Here is a 26,250-nt window from a genome sequence, read left to right as displayed (position 1 = left end):
GAGCGTTGTTTGACACAGCGCGTCCATGTCTCGGACCCCGGAGTCTCAGACCCATGGGACTGCCGAAGCCCTCCCCTGGTGAGGTCCGGGGGCATGGCAAACCTTCCTCAGGTCCAGGTGCAAATATTGACAGGGTGAGCAGAAAAGTGTTCCTGCAGTTTTCTCTCCATGATGCTTATGTCCTGAAGACTGCCCCCTCAAAGATGGCTCCTTCTAAGATCAGCTAAACCCACCTCCTCGTTCAGTTATAAACCATAAGCCCCGCCTCCTCCTTAAGCTGTGCGCAATAACCCTGCCTCCTGTTCAACGACGTAACAAATGGTTTCTGAGGTGCTACCCCTCTCCCACCAGGTCCCAGCTTTTCTGCGCGCATCTGTGTGTCTGTCCTTTCTTCATTCCCTCACTACACCTAGCTAGGCTTCCGGAACCCACACTATGCAAGGGCACAGCATGTTTGAACGCCGCATGAGCACTGAATGGAGCATCTAGGACAAGAAATTTAGAGCTGAGCAGCCTGGGTGTGGCCAACGGGACAGCCAACGCTTGCTTCTACCGTAGCCTCCACAGCCTCCCTGGCCATGGTGAGCAACAGTGTGTGTGCCCCTTAGATCAACTGAAGAGGTGGCCAGATACGGTGAGGTGACAAGCGGGACAGGGTGCCATTCCCAGTTGACTCAACTTCAACGAGCTAACATCTATCTCACCAGAAATGGCGGTAAAAAGACATCCCGTCTGTCCCAGCCGGAAGTGGAGATCTCGGGGGTCCTGCTATGGGAAAAGAGCAGCATTTTAGGTTTTCGGGAGTCGATGTTATCCAGTGTGGTTAGAAAGCGACTCCGTGAAGCTTCCAAACTCTAACAACACCCGGGTCTGGGGACTGCCTGTAACTTCAAAGCTCAGACATGGGCCCCCAGGAATTAAAATAGAGAGTCTCTCAGTCCTTGCTCTGGGGTCATGACCATGTAGGGGTCCAACAGTTCCGTGAGTGGCAAATGCTGCTATGTGCTTAACGTCACTTCTCACCTCTGAAATGGCCTCTGAGAAAGGACAAATAACCCGGAAATAACTTAAAACATGCTCTCCCGGCCCCCCTATTAGGCCTATGACAGGATCTGCAAATAAAACTCAGAAATATTTACACATTGGGGGCTGGAGGTGTGTCTCAAGAGTAGGGCATTCACGTCATATCTGAAGGCCCGGGTGGAGGGGCCTGTTCCTGATGTTAAGATCTAAGTAAAATATTAAGGTCTAGATGGAATGTTAAGGTCTAGATAAAACACTGCGACCTGTTACCTGGCTAGTCTGCCCTCACAAGGAAACTTTCTCATGTGTTGTTTCTGCTATCACTAGAAACTTTCTCATGCTCAAGTTGATTACATATTCTGCTATGTCCTTGGGAACCAATCCTGGTAGAAGTCAGCGGAACTGCTTTGTATAGTTACCCACAATGAACTTGGACCCAAACCAACCACCCAACAGCACCATCTGCAGCTTTTATGGCATAAGCTGCCCCTGGGTTGGACCCCAATCTAAAAGAAACACCTGCACCAATATAAGAAGCCATTGGAATAAGGCTTCCATTTTGAGTAGTGGTCAAGTAATGTCTAAGTTCCCACGACCTCCCTGGGAGCTGTCATCCTACTGGGCAGAAAGAGACAGGTACATGGGTAACTGACATCCTGGTTGGCAAGTTAAGACAGGAATATTAGACAAGGCAAGTCCCCTGCCACAGTTGAATCCCCCAACCAATGGGAGGAGGATAAGTGTACAACAAAGCCATGTCCCTAAGGACACCCCCTATCCCTAAATCCTGATTGGTGGAACAATTTGGCACAGTTGTTTGTAGATCTCAGGCCCTGGAGGATTTTAACTTAGGCTTACAGTTCAGTTCCCGAATCTGGACTGTGACCCTGGTCCATCAGTCCTGAGGCGTATGCTCAATAAACTCTCCCTGTCTGACTGAGATCAGTGTTCACCTGGTTTGTGAGGTGACTCCTGAACCCCAGCACACAGCATACTTCTCCAACGAGCTCCCATGGTGTCATCCAAAGAGCTGGCAATGGGCTGAAGGCTAGCATGCAGCTAGTGGGGTGAACTTATCAGTGGCTGGTTTAAGATGCATTAGAAGCCAGGCTAGGGACTACTAGAATGCAGGAAGAAGAAAGTTAAGGAATGGGCAGGCCATCTGGCTATCCATGTAAAACAAGCACATGTTCAATATCAACGTGAGCAGCTGGTGTGCAGAGCCTACTGTGTGCTCCCTGGAGCCATCAGTTTGCTTCGTGATTGCATCTCACTTGAGGTGCTGGGATTGAATCCAGGGCCTCCCACGTGCTCTACGACCAAGCGACAGCCTAACCTGAGACCTAAGTTTTTGTGTGTGGAACATTGGCTCGGTAGAGAGTGACGATGGTGGTGATGTCCTGAATCTGGAAGGATGAGACTGGATGAGCAGAAACTATTCCCGTTAGAGAGGCAGAGCCACAGGAGATGGCCTTGGGTGTCTGGCCTTCACTCACCCGGAGCCTATGATGTAGGCAGGTTAGGCTTAGGGTTAGGGTTGTGGTCATGGTTAGGCTTGGGTTAAGGTTAGGGCTATGATTAGGGTTTAGGGTTAGGGTTAGGGGCTAGGGTTAGGTTTAGGGTTACGCATAGCTTCAGGCTTAGGGCTAGCGTCAGGTTATTTTTGTTGTGTTAGGGCGGATAGGAGCTCTCAGACGGTGAGGTCTGTTCTGATCAGTGTATGTGAGTGACGAATCGAGAAGCTCTATCTGACAGCTGTGAGACCCAGGCTGCCATACAAACCTCCTTTTGGAGCCTGTGATGTGTGTCGGTAACCCTCCCACGCATCAGCTCCTGAAAGAATGCTGGCATAGGGTCAGTCTCCAGCCTGGCTATCTCACCTGTGAGACGAGGTACTTGAGACCCCACGTTGGAAGCCGAGTGTTCTCTGGCTAAGGGACTCAGTCCTTGGTAGTCAGGTGTTACCTACCTGCCATTTGGTTCTTCCCCCTCGGTCTCTGCGGAGTTACAGGGGACTTTGAGCAGCCTTTGCTGTCGAAAAGGCTTGCAAATTCACAGCACGTCAGAACGAAATCAGGTGTCCCCTCGATCTTCTACCTTGCTGTCATTCAGGCCAGCTTTTCTCCAGTCCTGCCCCCAGGAGCCATGTGAACCACCCCACGTGTGTAGTTTATTCTGTTGGATGAGCAGCAGAACATGAGGTGTGTGGACCACAGCTAACTTCACCATTTGCTTACTGGACAAAGCTTAGTTTGGGCTATTACAAGTGGAATGACCACGCGTTTTCCACTTTATGTTTGTATGGGAGCAAAAATTTTTATTTTGAGGGTATTAATGCCCAGGTGTTCAATTAAATGATCATATGGTAAATATACATTTGGTTCCTTGTTTTGTTTTTAAGAAACTAGGACGTGGGGCTGGGGATTTAGCTCAGTGGTAGAGCGCTTGCCTAGGAAGCACAAGGCCCTGGGTTCGGTCCCCAGCTCCGAAAAAAAGACCAAAAAAAAAAAAAAAAAAAAAAAAGAAACTAGGACGTGATACTTGCCTAGCATGTGTAAGACGCTGAGTTCAGTATCCAGGAGTGCAAAACATAAGTCACATAAACTTCCCTGTCTGGTGTGGCTGAGTCAGCTTACCCTCAGCAGTGCGAAAGACACCCAGCTTCTCCCTGCCCCGGCTGGGTTCCATCGCTTTAATCTGTGTCCTCCATCGGATGCCCTGTTAGGTCTGGGTTCTAGGCTGTGCTGTTTCTCTGTGAGTGTTTCTCTGTCATTTGCCATTCACACATTGTCTCCAGAAAAACGTCTTTATAGCCTTTCCTCAATTTATAATTGGATTTTTAAAAGTGTGTGTGTGTGTGTGTATGTGTGTGTTTGTATGTATGTGTGTATGTGTGTGTATGAGTGTGTGTGCATGTGTGTGCATGTGTATGTGTGTATGTGTATGTGTGTGTATGTTTGTGTGTATGTGTGTGTATGTTTGTGTATATGTGTGTATGTATGTATGTGTGTATGTATGTGTGTATGTGTGTATGTGTATATGTGTGTATGTGTGTGTAAGTTTGTGTGTGTGTGTGTGTGTATGTGTGTGCATGTGTGTGCATGTGTGTGTATGTGTGTATGTTTGTGTGTATGTGTGTGTGTACGTGTGTGTGTGTGTGTTATAGGTATGTGTACATTCAGGGCAAGTGCATACATACACATATATGTGCATGTGTAAGGCAGAGGTCTTAAAAAAAGATTTGCTTATTTTAATGCGTATGGGTGTTCTGCCTGCATGAACGTCTGTGTACTATGTGTGAACCTGGTGCTCGCAGAGGCTGGAAAAGAGCATTGAATCTGCTGGAACTGGAGTCGTGGAGAGTTGTAAGCCACCGTTCTACCTTAGTTTTTGAGGCAGGATCTATTGTAGAATCTGGAGCACGTCAATCCCACACACTACCTGTGAGCGTCAGGGTTCCTTCTATGGTGCCTGACTCCCCATAGCTAGGGCTGCGGACACCGGCCTTCACGCCTGGGCTTCTTATGTGTTTGTTCAGGATCTGAATGCAGACCCCCCATGCTTCTGTGGCAAGCATGGTATTGGATAGGCCACGCCCCCATCTCCTAGCTGGATTTACTTTGAGTTTTAAACTGTCCTCACATATTTCTGCTATCAGAACAACCCTACCATTTTACCAATCGTAAACTGTGTATAACTGAGTAACATTAGGTATCTTCACTATGATGCATCTACGTATCTCCAGAACTCTCTGTTTTTCTTTTTTCTTTTTCTTTTATTGGATATTTTCTTTATTTACTTTCAAATGTTATCCCCTTTCCCAGTTTTCTCTCTGGAAACCCCGGATTCCATTCCCCTCCCCCCACTTCTATGAGGGTACTCCCTGATTCACCCACCCACTCCCTCCCTGCCCTGACATCCCCTACAATGAGGCATTGAGCCCTCACAGGACCAAGGGCCTCTCCTCCCATTGATGCCAGATAATGCCATCCTCTACTACATATGCAGCTGGAGCCATGGGTAGCTCCATGTGTACTCACTGGTTGGTGATTTAGTCTCTGGGAGCTCTGGGGGATCTGGTTGGTTGGTATTGTTCTTCCTATGGGGTTGCAAGTCCCTTCAGCTCCTTCAGTCATTTCTCTAACTCCTCTGTTGGGGACCCCATTCTCAGGCTAATGGTTGGCTGTGAGCATCTGCCTCTGCATTTGTCATGCTCTGGCAGAGCCTCTCAGGAGACAGCTATATCAGGCTTCTGTCAGCAAGCACTTCGTGGCATCAGCAATAGTGTCTGGGTTTGGTGACTGTATATGGGATGGATTCCCAGGTGGGAAAGTCTCTGGATGACCTTTCCTTCAGCCTCTGCTCCACATGTTGTTCTGTATTTCCTCCCATGAGTATTTTGTTCCCCCTTCTAAGAAAGACTGAAGCATCCGCACTTTGGTCTTCCTTTTTCTTGAGCTTCATGTGGTCTGTGGATTGTATTTTGGGTATTCTGAGCTTTTAGGCTAATATCCACTTATCAGTGATTGCATACCATGTGTGTGTGTTTTGGTTGTTGTTGGTGTGTGTGTGTGAGAGAGAGAGAGAGGGGGAGGGAGGGAGGGAAGGAGAGAGAGAGAGAGAGAGAGAGAGAGAGAGAGAGAGAGAGATTGGGTTACCTCACTCAAGAAGATATTTTCAAGTTCCACCCATTTGCCTAAGAATTTCATGAAGTCATTGATAGCTGAGTAATATTCCATTGTGTAGATGTACCACATTTTCTGTATCCATTCCTCTGTTGAAGGGCATCTGGGTTCTTTCCAGCTTCTGGCTATTATGAATAAGGCTGCTATGAACATAGTGGAGCATGTGTCTTTGTTATATGTTGGGGCATCTTTTGGGTATATGCCCAAGAGAGGTATAGCTGGGTCCTCAGGTAGTTCAATGTCCAATTTTCTGAGGAACCTCCAGACTGCTTTCCAGAATGGTTTTACCAGTCTGCAATCCCACCAACAATGGAGGAGTGTTCCTCTTTCTCCACATCCTCGCCAGCATCTGCTGTCATCTGAGTTTTTGATCTTAGCCATTCTGACTGGTGTGAGGTGAAATCTCAGGGTTGTTTTGATTTGCATTTCCCTGATGACTAAGGATATTGAACAATTCTTTCTTTTTTTTTTTTTTTTATTCTTTTTTTCGGAGCTGGGGACCGAACCCAGGGCCTTGCGCTTGCTAGGCAAGCGTTCTACCACTGAGCTAAATCCCCAACCCCTGAACATTTCTTTAGGTGCTTCTCAGTCATTCGATATTCCTCAGCTGAGAATTCTTTGTTTAGCTCTGTACCCCATTTTTAATAGGGTTATTTGGCTCTCTGGAGTCTAACTTCTTGATATATATATATATATATATGTATATATATATATATATATATTTAGCCCTCTATCAGGTGTAGGATTGGGAAAGCTCTTTTCCCATCCGTTGGTTGCTGTTTTGTCCTAAGGACAGAGTCCTTTGCCTCACATCATCCCCAGCTGAGACTGTGCTTAGGAAACTTCCTCCCAGCCCTTGGCCACTGCCACCTTTCTTCCTGTCCCCAGGACTTTACCTACTCTAGCAAAGTCACGTATATGGAATCACATGCTGGAATCTTCACTGTGCACTCGTGCCAGAAGCCCGTCCTTCCTATGGTGCAGTCACCTACCAGTGTGCGGCTGTGCCACGGTCTGTTACGCTGTAGTCAGTCAGTGGCCCAGGCTGTCTTCCGCCCTGGCTTGATGAAGGATACTGCTGTGCATCCGAGCATGCAAACACCTCATCTTCTTACCCTTCAGTTGCTGCAAGAAGACACAATGAGCAGGGCAGCTTTATAGATGAAGGAGTTTGTTTGGGGATTACAGTTTCAGTGGGTTAGAGTCCGTGACCATAATGGCAGGCAGGCATAGCGCTGGAGCAGTAGCCGAGCACTTACATCTGATCCAGAGGCAGGAGGTGGGGTGGGGTCGGGGAGAGGGGAAGAGGGGAAGAGGGAGGGGGAGAGGTAGAGGGAGGGGGATGGGAGGGGGAAAGGGAGGGAAGGAGAGAAAGAACCTGACATGGGCTTTTGAAAGTTCAAAACCCACCCCCATTGACATACCCCCTCCAACAGGGCACACCTCCTAATCCTTCCTAAACAGTTCTACCACCTGGGGACCAAGTACTCAAACTTCTGAGCCTTTGGAGGCCATTCTCATTCAGAGTACCTCAGACCTCTTGGTGTCCCTGCCTTGATCTTTACCCATCTATCAGTGGGCTATCCTCACTTTTGCCTGACTTCAGATGCTTGCCTCTTCCCTTTCTGGACAGACTGGGCATCAACAAGTGGGTCCATTTGAGCCACTAGGGGGAGCTCCATGCCCTGGGATTTGTTGGGGGTCTTTGGTAGCCTCTCTAGCTTGTTGGAGGTGGGAAGGCCAGCATGAGACTTACAAAGAGCCAGGCAACCCCCCTTCCCCGTGCCCAGCTGCACTCTTAGCTCTCGGACACCATTCTTCTAGCGTTCAGCCTGTCACACCCTGTCTCAGGAGCTTTGGGGTTCTCTGGGGGCTTCGACCAAGGCAAGCCTGGGAGTCGAGAGTGGAGGAGCATCAGAGGACCTGTCTCTCCACCCCTGTGTGGGAAACAAGTTTCCTTCCTGCTTTGGCCGTGATCAGAGTACATACAAAGAACACTCAGTTTCTCACATTTCTCTAGTTTTCCAGCCAGGTCTTCCTATCTCACAACTACAGCGTTAGAGACAGAGTTCTTTTTTTTTTTTCTTTTTAAAATTTATTTACTTATTCCCTTTACAACCCAATATCAGCCTTTTCTCTCCTCCCAGTAACCATTCACATGAGTCCTCCACCCCACCCCATTTTCCCTTCCCCTTCTCAAAAGAGAAGGGTGTCAACACCCCCACCCACCCATCTACTCCCATCCCCTACACATCAAGTTGCTGTAGGACTAGGCACATCCTCTTCCATTGAGGCCAGACAGGGGTGACCATTTAGGGGCATGGGATCCACAGGCAGGCAGGCAGGCAGGCAAGCAACAGGCTCACGGACAGTCCCTGCTCCAGTTGTTTGGAGGACCCATATAAAGACCACGTTGCTCATCTGGTACATACGTTCAGGGGCCTAGGTCCAGCCTATGCTGGTTCTGGTCAGTGATTCAGTCTCTGGGAGCTGCCAAGGGTCCAGGTTAGGAGCCAGATGATTCTTATCCCTGCAGAAAGGGTGAGTGGCTTTCAGTCTTGGCGAGTAGGGACAAAGTTTCCCCTAAGGCAGCCAGGGAGTGCGGGCGGGCAGGTGGTGAGATGACCGGCCTCCACTTTCACCTAGAAAATGAGGTCATCATGGCACCACCAGGCCCTGCTGGCTCTCTTGCAGGTCATCGGGGGCCAGTACTACTCTACATGCTTCCTTTGTGTCAACCTATAATCACACAGAAGACACTCCAGCTAACACTCCTGCCTCCCAGCACTTGGGAGGCTGAGGCAGGGGGATAGCTTGAGCCTAGGAGTTTGAGGCATGACTGGGTACTACAAGGAGACTCTGTGGCAGCCTTCTGCGGATCTCATGACTTTGTTTCCAGAAAACCATGCTTAGAACTCAGGTAACCACCCAAGAACGAAATAGAAAGGTTCTAAGACATCACCACCAGGCTGTGAAAGAAGCGGAGAGGGCTTTAGAGTCTGCGCATGAGAGAGGACGTCAGCATTTTGCTGAGGGTGAAGTTGCCGGCCGGCCTCCAGGCTGGGTTCCTCTTGCCTCGTGCTCTCCTCTGCCCTCCTAGATCCACATCTAAGCCTACAAAACGCAGTACTAATTGTCTCTCACAGTTCTAGAATCAAAGTCGCCGGGTGCATATTTGAAGCCTGGAAGGAACGGGAAATGACTGGCTGTATTTCTGTCTCTTTATTCAATTCCATCTTTAGCTCGGTTTATTATGGCCAGGGCATGGAACATGGGCAAGGGCCACCCGGAAGAGGGCGGACGACGCTGCTGTAATTACCATCGCAGCTGGCTGCTGTGTCTCCGGCGCACTCTCATTAACACACTGTGTTCTCCAGCCTAGAGGCTCTTACCGTGTTGCCCGAGCAGATCTTGAGCTCTTGAGTCCACAGGTGATCCTCCTGCCTCAGCCTCCCAAGTAGCTGGGACTAGAAGTGTGGAGCACCACAGCTGGCTGACCGTCGGGTTTTAAAACTTGAAGGAGTAATAAGGACTTAGCTTCACTCTGGGACCCAGAATGGGGTAACGAGCTGAGAGCCTTGAGCTGATTCTGAATGTTGAAACATCGGAACTGACTGTCACCATAAGTGACCCACACTCCCCATCTCCTGACAAAGACATTGTATAGTTGCCTGGAGTTCTTGGTATAGCATTGAGGCCTCCTGGGCTTTCCCCCCATTCAGTTAGCAATAGCAAATGGGTTGGTCTTGAAACACATTTACAAGAAATGTTATACAGACTGGGCAGGCTATACTTACATATGTAGGAATACATGTATTTATGTATGCATGTATGTATGTATGTATATAACAATAATTAATGACTTTAAAGAGAGCAAGAGGGAATACAGGAGGCTTTGGAGGGAAGAAAGGGAAGGTGGTAATGATGCAATTATAAAATAAAACATTAAAAATAAAAAACAAAAATGTGGGCTGAGAAGTTTGCATTTATGCATTTAAAATTGTGTGTGTTTATGTGTGTGGTGTTTTGTTTTGTTTTTACTTCATTTATTTCTTCCATTAGCTAGTTAATTTATTTACGTTACATCCTGATTGCTGTCTGCCTCCTCCTGGACCCCTCCTCATGAAGTCTCTCCCCCCACTTATCCTGTGAGAGGATGAAGTCCCTCCCTGGGTATCCCCCATCCTGGGTATCCCCCATCCTGGGTATCCCCCATCCTGGGTATCCCCCATCCTGGGTATCCCCCATCCTGGGTATCCCCCATCTTGGGTACCCCCATCCTGGGTATCCCCCATCCTGGGTACCCCCATCCTGGCCCGTGAAGTTTGCACAGTTAGGTGCTTCCTCTCCACTGAGGCCAGACCAAGCAGCCCAGTTAGGGGAGCAGAATCCACAGGCAGGCAGGCAACAGCTTTAGGGACAGGCCCTGCTCCAAATGTTGGGGGACCAAGCCACACATCTGCTACATATGTGCAGGGGGGAGGTAGGTCTAGTCCATGTATGCTCTTTGGTTGGTGGTTAAGTCTTTAATAGCCCCCAAGGGTTCAGGTTTATGACTCTGTTGTTCTTCCTTCCTGTGGAGTTCCTATCCCCTCCAGGTCCCTTGTTCCCCAGCTCTTCCATAATACTCCCTGAGCTCTGCCCAATATCTGGCTGTAGGTCTCTGCCAGGGCTGCACAGAGAGACCCTGACTCAACGACCATACCCCCCTTTTTTCCCACTTAGACAAAAGTTCCAGATAGAGATTGTATTGCAAGCTCCCCCAGCTTTCAGAACAGAACAGCATCCTTTGATGACTACAGGTCCAGAGACAAACTGTCACTTCCCTTGAGATGTTTGCACCATCAGTGGGTTTCCCTTTCTGTCTTTATTAACACTGTTCAGGCACTGAGTCCTGAGTGCCTGCCTATCTATGAAGCAGAGGGAGGCAGAGGGTAGGGCTCTGTTCACTACTGGGCACTGAACAAGGCCGACTGCTTGGACTCAGGCCTCTCTGCTCTCAGGAGTGCGAGACCCGTGGGATCCAGGGGCTGTGTCCCAACTTGGTCTGATAGTCAGGACACTGGGAACTTAAAAGCTACAGATGCCAGCAGCGAGGAGGCCGAAGGACAGCCTGGGAAACTCTATTTGGATTTTCTTCCTATTAAGGCAGTAATCCAATCCAGCATTGCCCCCAAGAACTAACTGTAAACACATGACCTTGAGGCCCTCTTTGTCCCCTGACATAGGAGTGTCTTTCACACGGGCGGCCAGATATCCCGAGGAGCAGAGCAGCCCCTCAGCCAGAGGCCACTTCCACAGTGCTGCTCTTCCTGACAGCCTCTGCCAAGGTGGTCTGCCCTGTGGGTAAGAGCTGCTTCTATCCCCACGTAGTCAGGCCCCTTCCTCTTTGTTCCAGGGAGCTCAGTTGCTCTTAGCTCGGCCATGCACTTTCCTATGTCTCTTTCCCACCACAGCTTCCTCATTGTGGGGAGCACCTCACATGACGATCCTGCAGCCCTCTGGTTCCCCATCTCCTCTTCTTAAACGGGTGGGTGGCGTGATCTGCACCTGTGATCTCCCTGACCCTTGGCGGCCTGGCTTTTGGGTTATCCCCCAACATCTCCAACCCCCAGGCACTGTATGGCCATTTCTGTTCTCTTTCTCCTTGTTGGTGCTTACATGCCCCCACAGACATTCAAAACCGTATTGTGGGACTCAAAGTCATGGTTCTCAACTCGGGCCTCCAGCTCTCTCCATCTTCTTTGACCCAATCATATTTGTTTAGTCTTAGGGACGACAGAGCAAGCCTGTGCTCTTCAGAAGGCACAGAGAAGGAGGGTGACCTGCTTAGGTGAACCAGTTCCTCCGGGAGGGACAAAAGATCCTGGCCGGGACTTTACTACCTAAGCATTGACAGGATCATCTGGTGTCAGATGTGTTTCTATCTGAGCTGCACATGACTGCAAGTCCCCTAGGGACAGACACCTGCCTCTGTCTCCTCCTAGTGTCCCTTGGAGTGGGACTCATCACCGGAGATGGAGGAAAAGGTGACACAGGGATATTTTCATGGGGTTCTCTAGAGGAAAGGAGATAATAGAATGAATATTTTAAAAGTGGATTTATTAGATTGGCTCATTCAATGTGATGTGTGTGATCAAACAACGATTGCCTTCACACTGAATAGCTGAGAACCCCGTAGCTGCTTGTCCATGAGTCTGGCTGGCTGCCTTTGCAGTCCTAGACTCCGGCCCTAGGCCCGAAAGATTCCTGGAGAGACACTGGCCTTTGGTCCATGTTGGAAGAATGGATTAGCTGAGTTCGAATACCAGCAAAGGAAGGGATTAGAGCAGCAGCTGCAGCCACGGCCTCAGAGTAGATGAACTCACCAACAAAATGTGAAAGCAACCAGGCAAAAGGCGTCCTCCTTTTATCTAGCTGCCACCAGAGGGTACCACACACTGAGGGTGGCTCTTCCCACTTCAAATAACCTGATCAGGAAACTCCCTCACGTGACCTTACCTAAGACTCCTAGCAGTGGAGGAGCCTGAACCAGCCATCTCCTGTAACCAGGTGTAACCAGGGACTCGGGCACCAACCCAGCCATAAAAACTACCACCTACAATTTGTCCTGCCTGCAGGATGTGCTAGGGTAAAGGTGACACAGAACTAGTGAGAGTGGCGAACCATTGGCTGGTCCAGCTTAAGACTCATGGGAGAAGAGAAATGGGGGTTAATTTCCAGGCATTCTGGGCTGAGGGGTTGACTCAGTAACTGTGCTTGCCACCAAACCTGATGACCTGAGTTTAATCCCCTGGACCATAGCACTCTGGAGTCTGTCCAGAGAGGGAAGAGGCAAGCATCTGAAGTCAAGTCGGGCAAAAGTGAGGCTAGCCCACTGACAGATGGGTAAAGATCAAGGCAGGGACACCAAGAGGTCTGAGGTACTCTGAATGAGAATGGCCTCCAAAGGCTCAGACATTTGAGTACTTGGTCCCCAGGTGGTAGAACTGTTTAGGAAGGATTAGGAGGTGTGCCCTGTTGGAGGGGGTATGTCAATGGGGGTGGGTTTTGAACTTTCAAACGTTCATGCCAGACTCAGGTGCTCCTCCCATTTCCACGCCCCCCAACCTCCTTCCTTGGATCAAATATAAGCTCTCGCTACTGCTCCGGTGCCATGCCTGCTCACCATGCTCCCCACCATTATGGTCATGGACTCTAACCCACTGAAACTGTAATCCCCAAACAAACCCTGCTGGATTTCAGTCGTTCTTTGTCCCAGTCTCTCCTTGCTATGTTCCTGATCCTCTCTGTCGTGCAATCTTCTGTTGGGAGTATGCGATTTGGTTTTGTTGTTGTTGTTAGTTTTGTTTATTTTTTTTAAACAAGTAGTCATGGTTAAGACATTGCCTTGCATCTCAGAAGAGACTTTTGACTTTGAACTTTGGAGTACTGTTGGAACTGTTAAAGACTTTTGAAGTTGGATTAAATGTATTTTGCATCACGGGATGACCGTGAGCCTCCTGGCACACAGAGTATAATACCCCCAACACGCTAATATATCTCAACATTTAGTTCCTAGCTGGTGCTGGTGTTTGGGAAGGTTGTAAATACCTCAGGAGGTAAAGCCTCGCTGGAGGAGGAACGCCACCAGCGGAGGGTGGGCCTTGACTTTTTTTTTTTAAGGTTTATTATTTTATTTTATTTTTTTATGTGTGTGAGTATTTTGCGTGCATGCACATTGCCTAGATGACTGATGTCTGCAGAGGTCAGAAGAGGATGTTAGATCCCCTAGAGCTGGAGTTATGGGTGCTTGTGAGCAGCCATGTGTGTGCTGGAGACCAAACTCAGGTCCTTAGCAAGAGTAACAAGTACTCTCAGGAAATCAGCCCTCTCTGCAGCCCCAGCCTTGACTCTCAATAGCTCAGCCCTACGTCCTGTAATGTCTGTTTCTGAACTGTTGACGTAGTGTGATAACCTTTTCCAACATGGCAGGCGGGAAGTCCTCTGGAAGTGTGAGCCCAAATGAACTTCCCTCTTTTAAGCTGTTTTCATCAGGGTGTTTTATCAACAGAACTAAGACGAAGACACTGCTGGAAGTTATATAAGTGGACACCCCTTAACCAACAGTTCCCAAAGTGTCCCAGCTATTGTGAGTCTGGGGTAATCCACCCCTTTTGAGTCTGGTCAGATCCACCACTTTTGAGAGCTCTTATCCTTAGAAAAACACGAGCTTCTGTGTTAAACTCGGAGAAGCAGCAGAAGATGGATGCTTTATACCAAGTGCACTGCAGGTCAGGGGCTGGAGGGAGAAAAGTCCTCAGCTTTGCCTCACAGTTTTGTTCTAGGTTTTGTAGGCTCACGGGTCAGCTCTCAGCCTCCCTCCTGGAAATGGACATTTCCTGTCCATCCTAAACAAACCCTTTGCAATGGTCGGTCCTGGTGAGCAGCCTTTGTCGACCTGGAGGATTACCACAGGAAGGTGTCTGCATAGAGAATCAACTGTTCTTCCCCTCAGGGCCTCAGGTCTGGCAACAGCTGATTTAAGGATACACTGAAGAGAAAGCCGAGAAAGCCGCAAGAGTCAACGAGTCCCCCCTTTCCTCGCAGTTGTTCTGGCTTAGAAGAAACTCTCAAATTGGGTGTTGGCCTGTGCATGCTGTAGATGGTCACTAAAATTCCTGTTGAACCAAATATTATTTCCCAACTCTTCCCAGGCTTCCCTTCTCCCTCCCACCCGCCCATCCTCTCCCCATCTCCTGCCCTTCATTTCTGTATTTATTTATGTCTCCACTTATTTATTTTGGTTTTCCAAAGTAGGTTTCTCCATGTATCCCTGGCTGTCCTAGAGCTCATTCTGTAGACCAGTCTGGCCTTGAACTTATAGAGATCTGCCTGCCTGCCTCTGCCTCTGAGTGCTGGGATTAAAGGCTGTACCACCAAGGCCAGCTGCTGCTGCTGCTTCCACTCCTCCTCTTCTTTCTGATACAGGACTTCACTGGGTAGTCCACACTGATACCAAACTTCTTGTCCTTCCTTCTTTTTATTTGTTATTTTATAATATTATTATTTGGTTGTCTTGAGACAGGGTCTCACTGTGTGGTGTTGGCCAGTCTGGAACTCACTTCGTAGGCCAGGCTGGCCTTGGACTCACAGAGTCTCTTGACTCTGTCTCCTGTGCTGGGATTAAAGGCAGGCGCGACTACTCCTGACCCCCCTCCCTCACTTTACACCTCACATACTGAGAAAACGTTCGATTTGGAAGACGTGAACAATACCAAAAACCAACCAACCAACCAAACAAACAAACAAAAACAACAAAACGTGGCTGAGGACAGCTTATTAATCATTCTGTATTGATCATGTCTCTGTGACAAGCAACTTCGTGGAGAAAGGGTGTTTTGGTCATCATGGCGAGGACCGAGGGGGCTGGCTATGTTACATCTATAATCAAGACGCTGACAATGAAGAGTACTCGTGTTCAGTTCATTCTCTTGCATTTATTCCATCATCTAGTGAGAGTCTTACCCCTCAACTAACCCAGCCCAGAAAATCCTCCAAAGACATGCCTAGAAATTGGTCTCAAAGCAATTCTAGATCCTTTAGACTGACAACCGATCTAAAGCATACCTCCTTACTGGTCTTGCCTCTCTAGTCCAGGGTCTGTATAGACCTCTCTCTCTAGTCCAGGGTCTGTATAGCCCTCTCTAGTCCAGGGTCTGTATAGACCTCTCTTTCTAGTCCAGGGTCTATATAGACCTCTCTCTCTAGTCCAGGGTCTATATAGATCTCTCTCTCTAGTCCAGGGTCTGTATAGACCTCTCTCTCTAGTCCAGGGTCTGTATAGACCTCTCTCTCTCTAGTCCAGGGTCTGTATAGACCTCTCTCTCTAGTCCAGGCTCTGTATAGACCTCTCTCTCTAGTCCAGGGTCTGTATAGACCTCTCTCTCTAGTCCAGGGTCTGTATAGACCTCTCTCTCTAGTCCAGGGTCTGTATAGACCTCTCTAGTCCAGGGTCTCTCTAGTCCTCTCTAGTCCAGGGTCTGTATAGACCTCTCTAGTCCATGGTCTCCATAGACCTCTCTCTCTAGTCCAGATTTTATATAGACCTCTCTAGTCCAGGGTCTGTATAGACCTCTCTAGTCCAGGGTCTCTATAGTCCTCTCTAGTCCAGGTTCTGTATAGACCTCTTGAGCTCAGTATATGCAGCATGCTTGTGAAGTGACGTGCATCTTACCTGACCATGGCTTCCCCCGGGCCACTATTTGATGTATCTTGGACAAAAGAAGAAAGGAGAGACGGGCCAGCCAGTTAGCTGAGTTGTTTCATGTATTGGCTCCTCTCACCCTGCTGACAGCAAGGGGCAGAGCAAAATGACCCTGTGTGAGCATTCTAGAGGTCTGCCTCCTCACATCCTGTTTCTCTAGACTTTAAACTTCCTGATGGTGAGAGCTCAAGAATTGAATCCCAGGCAGCATTCTAGTCCTGTTCCCAGGTGGCATTCTGGCTTTCCCTAAAACTTCCACAGAGCCAGAACCCCAGAACAAATCATTCACTAGAGGGAAATGGTGGAACCAATTATAAAGTGACAAAGCAGACCCGGCGATTTTGTGCTTGTTTCAGACAGCTCTCTCCTTGTCCCATGTGCCCCCAAGGATATAAAGCCCTTGAACTAGATTCCCAGAGGGTAGGGTCCTATAACAATCATAAGGCTTTGATTTACTGGCTGGACCAGGTCTTATAAACCACACTCACTTCCAAGTGAGAAAAGTCACAGAGTTCCTGGGCTGCTGCCACCCCAATTCCAAGGGTCTTTCTTTCCAATTAGGGGGTCATTTGGTGAAAATATCTCTTAACCTTTCCTATTGTAACCCCTGAGGACAACAGGTCCTTAGACCACATCAGTGTGATGAGTTCCTAGTTCCTTCAATGCCCGGAAAGGGGATTCTGTCCCCTGGTTTGGTTTCTAAATCAAAAGTATAATGTGTTTGATTATTTCTGCTGGTTCCTTCCCTTCACGGAACTGAATTTGTGGGTGACGAACTCACTCACAACCCACAGTCTGGATTCAGATCCTGTGCTCTTGGTAGGCACCATGTAACTAGGGTCTTGCCACCAGCTGGAGGCCTGGCCTCCCGAAAGCCTCTTCTAATTCCTTTCACCTTTTCCGGTTCCTTGGGCAGCTCAGCTCACTGTGGTGTTCTGTGAGGTAACAGACTAACAGACTATAGGAACTGCCATAAAAGTGTTTAAATTCTGTCCTGAGCTAAGGCCAAACACTGGCCTCTAGTGACCTTTGCAAGCTACTAACGGCAGGGTCCTTTTATGTGCCTCCTGTTTATCCGGAGACTAACTCAGCCTTAAGTCCTGACAGAAGCCTTTTCCTCTAGAACAATCCAGGCATCAGAGTCCCAGTCTGCGACCTGCCTGTGTGGGTCCCGTCCGGGGTTTGCAGAGTGGAAATAGTTCCCGGGTCACTTCGCAGCTCCGGACTCCAAAGGGTACGGGTAAGTCACGCGTCTGCGCTCCACGTCCACGCGCGGTTGCCGTGCACTGTCCCCGCAGAGCTTGCGGGACGGTGGGCGCGGAGGGGCGCGGGAGGCAGGTGCGGGGGCCAGTCCGGCGCCGGGGAGGAGCCCTCCGGAGGGGGGCGTCGCGCGCGGCCGCGGGCTGCGGGGGGCGGGGAGGAGGCGCGGGGCGGGGCGGGGCGCAGGCGGCGGAGCCCCGGGATCGCGCGCCCCGCGCCGGCGCTGCACTCGAGCCGTGGCCGCCAACCGCGCCGCTAAGTCGGGGCCGAAACTTCCCGGGGTCCCGTGATCCAGGCCGGGGGCGGCGTCGGCCGCAGCGGCGCCTGAACGGACGGTAGGGACGCCGCGTCTCCCCGGACCCCAGCCCGCGCAGCCTGCGCCCCTCAGGACAGATTCGGCACTCCGGGCGGGCAGGCTCCGGCCGCCGATGAGGAGTGCGGGGCGGCTGCGCGAGCGGCCCGCGCGCTGAGCAGAGGCTGTCCGGTCCCGCGGACGACCCGACGCCGCAGCCCCGGCAGGTAAGCTCAGGAGTCGGCCCCGCGCCGGCCGAAGGCGCTGTGTGGCCAGGTGGCGGGAAAGGAGCGCGCGGCGACCGGCACCGCGGGCCGCTGCGAACAAAGCTGGGGCCGCGCGCGGGTGCCTGGCGCGGGCAGGTGGGGCGCGAGCGTCCAGGGGCTCGGCGCTCGTTCGGCGCGTGGCCCGGAGCGGGGCTGGCACCTCGGGCGCTGCGCGTCGCCTCTGCGAAGCGAGGGGAGGGGGGGCCCGGAGCTGCTCCGCTTTTCCCGGTTCGCCGGGGCCCAGCTGCAGTTTTGCGCGCGACGATCGAACAGCGCGGAGTGTCTCCGACAGGTACTGTGAAGGGATGACTTTAGCCCAAGTTCCTGCCCCAGGCCAGAGCGGGTCACACACTGGAGACGTGGTGCTGTCTGGTTCTCGATTGCTCCTCCGCATCTCTCTCTCTCCATCCTTGCGGTGCGTCCCGGAGCATATCTGGCCCGACACTCTGGTCAGACCCAACTTTCTTGGGTACTTGCATCCTCAAAAACCATTGTTAGACACTGCTCACTTCGCTTCTACAACAATCGGTTCTGTTTTGTGAGCAGAGAAACTGAGGTGACTGAGGCCCAGGGTGAGTTGCTCAGTGAGTTGATGGGGGAGGAAATGTTTGCCCACATTGCCAAGGTCCCTTTTGCTACCAGGCCACATTGGCAGTTTCAGCCTGGTACCTGGAAGAAAAAGGCCCAGGGTCAGGTTAGCAGTCTTCTGTACTACTTAGACTACCTCAGAGAAAGACTCCCATTTTGCTAGAACTTTGGTGCTCCGGCTGTCAGTCAGGAGCAAAGATATCAGGCAAGCAGGGCTCACTCCTCGCCAGAGGTCAGCACTCAGGCAGGCCCTTGTGGACATTTAGGGTTCCTCTTTTGTGACTGGCCAGGCAGCACAGGGCTCCTGAGTAGTGGGTACACTCTCAGAAAGCTGATGTGTCTTCCCGCACCGCTGTACCTGTGTGGATTCACAGGGAGAGCCTGCTTATTTATTAAAGCTGAGACCCTGATCTCAGGCACAGGCTGGAGATGCCAGTCCAGCAACCATAGGCCTGACCTAGCAAAAAAAAAAAAAAAACAAAAAAAAAAAAAAACGCCATCTTCGTTGCAAGGCTGGGTGGGGAAGGCTGGCAGATGGTTTCCTTTTATTTCAAAATAGTGTCACATCTCCCTTTGACACACGATTGGTAGTTATAAATAGCAAGGAGGAGGGGCAAAACCAATGCCCAGAGACACTGAGGGCCAGTGTCCTGAGGAGGAAGGCAGTGCTGTGTCTTCATAAGATGTTGAAGGGGCAAGAGCCCAAGAAAGGAATTGTACCTGAAGCCAGGGCTCTTAGGCAACAGGTGCAGGTGGCAGACACCATGACAGACATCCTCTGTGTTTTACTTCGTTTCCCTGTGTGGCCCTGGGTGTCCTGGAACTCACTCTATAAAACAGGCTGACCTCAAACTCAGAGATCTGCCTGCCTCTGCCTCCCAAGTGCTGGGGTTAATGCCCAGCTCTTGTTACCTTTTTTGCCCCTCTCCGCTTCTCTCCTTAAAGCCTGTGACCGTGTGGGGATCTGCTTGCCAAGGGAGCTCATCCAGGCTTGGAAGAGCCTGCTGGCCCTTTCCCATCTGTGGAATTCCTGCTTTCCCAGGCTCCGATGCTCTGAGTATTTAAGTATGCAAGACATGGTGTTTGCTTAAGGTGACTTGAACCTAACACCTCTACAGTTCATGTGTAATCGTGCCACCTTCCAGAGCTTCTTACTGGTCAGAAACGATCCTTTCCTTAGTTTTCTGTCTAGGAAGCATAAAAACTAAGTGTAGCTCAGTGGTGGAGTGTGTGTTTCAGGCCGTGGGCTCCATCCCCAGCACAGACAGACAGACACACACACACACACACACACACACACACACACACACACACACACACACAATCTTCCTGAAATTGCTGGAATACACTGTGAAAAGAAAAAAATATCTTGGGCTGCTTTTCTCTTAGCCCAAGTGGCAGCTCAAAGATTTTGTTTGCTACGCCCTGGGCTGGAACCCTGGGCCTTGATCTTGCCAACCAAGTAATCAGCATCTGAGCTCATTCCTAGCCCAAACAGGGTTTTTAAAAAGAGTTTTATTGTTTGTTCTTGTTCAAAGGGGCAGAGGCCAGGCCGGTGAGTTCTGGCTGACTTCTAGGGTGGCTCTGTATTCCGGACATCTGTAGTGTGGCGGGAGCAGTCTGCGAGTCCAAGTTTACTCCCCCGGTTCCTTTCCACACCACTACCATCAACTCCTTAATCTCCTCAGCATCCAGCAGCCCCACAGCTCATGCAGCCCTCGGGGCTTCCGTTGTGATGTCATAGGCAGTGGCTGTAATTCAAGCCTCTCTAACTTGGGACAGCAGGACATCTGACAAATCCCTGTGTGGGGAGAAAGGTGGGAGTCTCATACCCAGGCATCCGAGGTTGGTTTCTGTTCAGTGTTTTCAGACTGTACCTGGGAGTTCAGGGAATCCAGGGTTCAGAGACGATAACCAATATGAGGGCCTGAACCTCTCTCTGAGACACACCTGCATGCCTCTCCTAGCAGCGTGTTGGTGGAGTCCCAGAAATGGACCCGCAATGGATTCAGTTCTGTCTGGGCCATTTCCCTGTGGTGCCAGAGGACAGGTGACTGCTCTGCCTCTCCCAAGCCGCGTGCCACCCCTGGGCGCCTGTTTACCTGGCTAAATTTAAACCCTCTGCCTTCTGAATCCCAGCCTGACCTCCTGGCTCTGTGTCTGCCTGACCACTGGCTGACTGCTGTGGCTGTGTTTCCCGACTTCGTCCCTGTGGTTACAGTTGGGTCTTTTTGTGCCGTGTGAGTCTTCTTTCAGACTTTCTAAAGTTGGTCTCTGTCCTCCCTGCTTCCCCACCCCTGTGGCTTTCTTCTCAACTCTTCCCTGCCGCCTGATTTGGAACCTGGGCCGGTACTGGTGGGAGCCTCGCCCTGACACCCTTCCAGATGCCATGTAAGAAGGTTTCAGGAAAGCACCCCAGAGACGGCTGCCGTAAGCCCTCAGAGGCACTGACTCTCAGGTTCTGGAGTTCTCTTGGTCAGTATGGTACCAGCACTAAAGGATGCTAAAGAGGTATTTGTTTCTAAACTCGGAAGTCCCAAACTCCAGTACCTAATCCCCAAAACCTATCTGTCCTGTGTGGCCTTTTTTTGTGTCTTGGTTTTCCCTTGGATTTTTGTCCTTATTTCTGTTTCGGAGATAGGATGTGTCTGTGTATATACTCTTCTCTGGCACTTACCAGCTTTCTGTAAATCAGGTTGTCTCAAAGGTCCCTTTAGTTCTGACCCCTGTTCCTCTACACTTTGCCCTTGTAATTGGTGGAAGTCACTGTGCTATGCCTCAGGCCTGGATGGGAGGCCAGTGGGAGTCCAGAGGTGTGTCCCTTGAAGGTGAGGGAGGGTGTTGACAGGAGGGTCTGGGCCTTGTCCTTTCTCGGTTAGTGTTTCGAAAAGCACGGTATCGTGGGTAAGTTTTGTGGTCACTCCTCTAGAGACTTAGGTGTTCTCCAGGTCCAGCTTAGCAGGGACCTCTGTGGCTAGATGGCGTCCTGATCACTATGACCGTCTGTCTGTCTGTGCCTCCATGTGACTTGGAGACAGATACCTGTTCTGCTGATTGTCTTACAATTTAGGCACTGCTTTGAGGATTTTAAAGTTTAATTAAAACGTTAGCTCGTCTGTCTTTATTTTGAGTTCATTCTTTGGCAGTTTATAGACCTTCCTTCTCAGTAGCTCCCTTGAACCTAGAAACGAATTCCTAAGTGGTTGTTCTCGTCCATGTGATTCATAAGCTCAGAGTGATTTATTCAGGTCTGTGGGCGGTGACTGCCTTTGGGTTAGAAAAGGCAGTGGCTTAGAAAGTTGGTTCACCAGCCTCAGACCCCAAAGCTCGCCGCCCATTTGTCTGCAGACGCCAAGCTCCAGTTGCCGTGGGTTCCAATGGAGGGCAGTGTTTAATACCTCTTTACTCAGAATTTGCCGAGAAACTTCTCACCGATGTTGAAAATAGTAACGGAGCACAGCCCAGAACGTTCGTAAAGCAATGGTGGCTGGTCTCGTGGTGGTCCTGATGTTGTTCATCCTCCTCGTGATCACTCTTAATGTAAGGAAGCCCTGAGCTCAACGTGGGAGGCCCCGAGTGGCGGTACCTCCGGGCTGTGCCTCTCCTGCCTTCCTGCGGGCCGTTCCTGAGCTAGTGGATGGTGTAGGAAGGAGCCTGGTCTGCTTGATTCCTTCTCGTCCCAGAGGGAAGGAGGCTGCGGAGGCTGGGGAGGATAGAGCATAGCTGAGACCCATCACAGGTGTGTCTTCAGGACTACACACTTTACCCACATCTCTTGAGAAGTTTCTCCTGGGAAAGCTAGAGTAATGAATTACTAAATACTGCACAGAAATCTTGTTTGGGATTTGAGCCCATCGGTCAAGGTGATGAACTCTTATGGAGATGTCAAGTAGGAGCTGGAAAGTAGAGACTCCCAAGAGAAGCAAGAGCTGGTGTAGGGAAGGTTGGGAAGGGATGGGGACCCTGAGTAACATTCTGAGCCAGGAGTAAGAACAAGCTTGGGCCGGAGAGATGGCTCAGCAGGGAACATCATCTCTAGTAGAGGCCCTGGGTTTCTAGCAGCCACATGGTGGCTCACAACCATCTGTAACTCTAGTTCCGAGGGATCTGATGCCTGCTTCTGAACAAGTGTGCCAGTGTGCACACGGGGTCAGTGTGCACAAGTTGGGGCCAAAGAGACTGTGGCTGAGGCTCCATGGTTCTTCACTGGGCCTGGGGATGGGCCCAGTGTCAAGTCAGCATTCCCAGCTATGCATGCACTCTTAGTCGAGGCTTAGGTGAGGCTTAGGCGAGGCAGGCGCCCGACTTCCTTTTCCCCATTTCCACATTCATCATCTGGAAACATACCTTCATACCTATCCTCTGTGTGGCCAGAGGCAGGTTTTCATGAAGCTGGTGTGTGGTGTCCATTGGATGCCTGGAGTTCTGCAGGGCTTGTTCTGAGCTTGACCATGAGGTCTAAGGACCACTTTCTTGTCCTGACTACTACTGACTTGATGGAGGCTGCTGGGGAAGGGTTGGCTCAGGGTTCCATTACCAGTTGTGCAAAAGCAGAAAGAGAAACAAGAAAGAAAAAGATAGAAGCTGCCCTGTTTTACCTGTGGCACTCACTGCAGGCCGACCAGCCCTTAAAGGAAACCGCTCAGTAGGTAAGGGAGCTACATAAAACCCGATGACTAGAGGTCAGTCCCTGGAACCCAAGGGAAGATGGGGAGAAGAAAACCGACTGCAGCCAAGGTGTCGAGTGACCTTTGCCCGTGCCCACACATGTGGACAGACACACACCCCAATTGTGAACGGAGGCCCATGACCTACACCGGACCTAGAAATACATCTCCACCAAAAGACATCTGAGTTCATGGTTTTAAAGCTCACACCAAAACCTTGAAAGTGTCAAAAACCGGCTGCTGTCCAGGTCCTTGCACTAAAAGATAGTTAGTGAACACAGATCTCTTAGGCCGTGATCTGTGGTTGACAGAGCAGGGCCAACCAGCTAGCCACTGTATCAGACCCTTTTCCAGTGTGCCACACCTAGGAGGACGGATCGAATCCTCCTTAAAATCCTTTAAGTCGCCAGGCCCGGTGGCTGTGTCTTCCACTCTGTGCCTTACTTCAACTCTAGCGGAATGAATGGTTCAAGGACTGGGTTATGGCAAACGCATCGTAGCTTCTACTTCTCTATCATTTCTGCTACACAGAGACCCCTCATACTTCCTGGTAATACTCTCCCCACTTTTCGACCAACACCGTGGCCCGCAGAACCCCTCACAGCCTGCCTTATGCTCCAGGAGGCTTCATTCCACACGCCTCTCCCCTGACACGTCTTTGATGCTGCGTGAACGCCTGTGCTCTGCCGCCATCTGAGCTCTCTACGCGTCAACCCTTGCTACAAGCCTGCCCCGCCCCTGTGTCTGTCTTGTCCTTCGATGCTTCCTCAGAGCCAAACCGCACCTGAGCTAAGGGTGCTCAGTAAACGTCTGTGATTTGCTTTGGTTTTCGACATTAGCTTATTTGACCCAGGGTTTCACTGTGCTGCGCCGGCTGGCTTGGGATTCGCCGTACAGACCAGGCTGGCTTTGAATTCTCAGAGCTCCTCCTGCCTCTGCATTCCAAGTTCTAGTCCCCACTTTGTAAAAGCCACTCCAGGCAACATGAGTGCTAAGGACATTAACATAACGCACACGAGGATGTGCCTTCAAGGCAACCTGGTGTCACAGTCTAAATGGGAGCACCTCTCTTTCTAAATGGTACAAAATAATGGTAATGCTGGGCTAAGTAAAATAAAGCTTTCCTACGGTGACCTTGTGTCGTTTACTTGCAAATGGCCTGATTTTTGCCAAATGGAGTGTGTAAAGTGATACTTTCCTGTTGGGCATCTGTCGACTTAGTTTAAACTGAGGTAGGGAGTCCTAGGCAAAGGCATGTTGACCCCAAGGCTTGAGAATCAGGGCACTGGGCATCAGAAGTCTAGGATTTCTGCCCCTGTGTCAAATGGGGTCTTGCAGCCATGAATGAAGCAGAACGTGGCTTCTATTCTCCCTTTGTAAATGAACCCTCCATGCACGGCTACCCCATACCTGACTCTGGAGCTGTTAGGATCGAGCGAGGGGAGGCGTTGTGCCTGAGGGCCGTTCACAGCCAGCGACCGGTGCCGCTCCTACCTGCAGGATGTGCAGAGTGGAAATGAGACCCAGAGGTTTCTCACAATCCACTGACAAAACACAGCCCCAGGTGACTCAGGGGTGACTCATACCTGGCACTTGTCTTCTTGTTTGTGTATTTCTAGGAGCGGCTTTGAAAACTTTGCAGAAGCCTGTCTGGTGAGGTGAAATAGTATCCCAAAGACATGAAAAGAAGTTACATTCTCAATCCGAAGTGTAGCCCTGCCCCCAACCCCTGTAATATTTGACCGTTCCTAGCCTCGTCATCAGAAACCGTGTCAGACAGAATACCATTAACATTAGCATGGATGTCTTTACGATGAAAGAGGGAGTCTAATCCCCCATGTGCAGTGCTTAGGAAATCAGGTTAGGTGTGTCAGGTGCCAGTGTGAAGAGGTGACTTCGGCGGGGTTACCCAGCCCTGCTGACTGGGGCTTCCCGACCTGTGAGCCTCCTACCAGGGCTGGTGTAAGGATTAAATGAAGCGAATCCTGAATGCTCATCCGGAACACGCACGGGGCCTCGATCATAGATAGAAAGTACTCAGGAGACGTTTGCCCTAATCGAGCTCTGAACAACCACAGATAATGTCATTGTGCAGCAGGCCAGCGAGCGGGTTTCGGGCGCAACCAGCAGCTCACTCTGCTGGGAGGAAGGGGTTATTTTCATCCTTAAACAGGCGTTGTTACACTCCACAGACATGCCAGTTCCTCAGTAGCTGGACTGAGGTAACACTGCATTTTTCCATACACACACTTACACTCGGGGACCAGATCAGAAGTCCTAGTGAGGCCCTCGCAAACAGCTTCAAGTATATCCTTACGAGTGGGGGTTCTGTGGTTGAGTCTTAGGAGTCATCCCACGGTTCCTCTTACTGACTGGAAGGCTCACCCTCCAAACCTATGATTTCTGACTCATTGGAACGCTGGCCTCTGAGAACATACTTGGGACTTCCTTCCACCATTGAGAGCTAAGGAGAGCCTTCTTTGTGTCTCTTTCTCTGCCCCTGTCCTGTCTTGCCACAGAGTGGCAGGGTTGCTAATTTTTGAGGGCAGTGGGGAGCATGGTAGGGATCCAGGCAGGGCTTCAATGCATGTGAGGCAAACGTTCTGTCAGTGCACATATTTCCCAAACCCCCTTTCCTGCTCTAATCAACTTTATCGACGTATGACTTCCATGGAGTGAAACCCACACATTGAGAGTGTGTAAATCAATACATTGGGACAAATGTGCCCATCAAACTGTCCCCTTGGCCCCAAGACATCCTTACACGCCTAGCAAAGTCCCCTTTACAGCATAGTGGGCGCTGTACCGTGAACCCAGGCAGCTGGGTGATTTCTGAATCACTGTAGATTAGTCTTCCCTGTCCAAAAATCCCACATCCCTTAAATTATACCAGAATTGAGGATTTCCCCTTTGCTATTTAGCTTCTCTTGCCTGGCAAAATGTCTGTGAGACCCTGTCTGGGCTGTAACGGTGGTTTGTTCCTTTTTCTTTCTTTTTCTCGGAGCTGAGGACCGAACCCAGGGCCTTGCGCTTTCTAGGCAAGCGCTCTACCACTGAGCTAAATCCTCAACCCTGGTTTGTTCCTTTTTATTGTCGATACTTGCACATTGTCTCTTCTATTTAGGTGTTCCAGATTGTTCTAACAACCTGTGTGTTGGGGGAGGGGCGGTGTGCTTGTGTGTGCACGCTTGTGCAGACCAAAGAGAGACATCGCCTGTCTTCC

The 26,250-nt window shown here is 50.4% G+C and overlaps 1 protein-coding gene across 4 annotated transcripts in view; it reads left to right on the top strand.

Annotated features, from left to right (window-relative positions):
• The first annotated feature begins 10,929 nt into the window (after positions 1 to 10,929).
• Wnt5b (Wnt family member 5B) overlaps positions 10,930 to 26,250 on the top strand; it is a 130,267-nt gene continuing 114,946 nt past the window's right edge. Inside the window, exons 1-2 of one of the 4 annotated variants that reach the window (XM_087656206.1) lie at positions 10,930 to 11,054; positions 17,078 to 17,194. The gene's annotated coding sequence lies outside the window, so the exon portion shown is untranslated. Of the gene's footprint in view, positions 11,055 to 16,718; positions 16,897 to 17,077; positions 17,195 to 17,441; positions 17,734 to 26,250 lie in introns of those variants that run through there. The other 3 variants (XM_087656205.1, XM_087656204.1, XM_087656203.1) reach the window with 3 other exon arrangements.

This window comes from Rattus norvegicus, chromosome 4 (assembly GCF_021556685.1).
Source record: "Rattus norvegicus strain SHRSP/BbbUtx chromosome 4, alternate assembly SHRSP_T2T, whole genome shotgun sequence".
NCBI lineage: Eukaryota > Metazoa > Chordata > Mammalia > Rodentia > Muridae > Rattus > Rattus norvegicus.
Note: the sequence above shows the minus strand (reverse complement) of the source record. Positions and strands in the feature narration are given on the sequence as shown.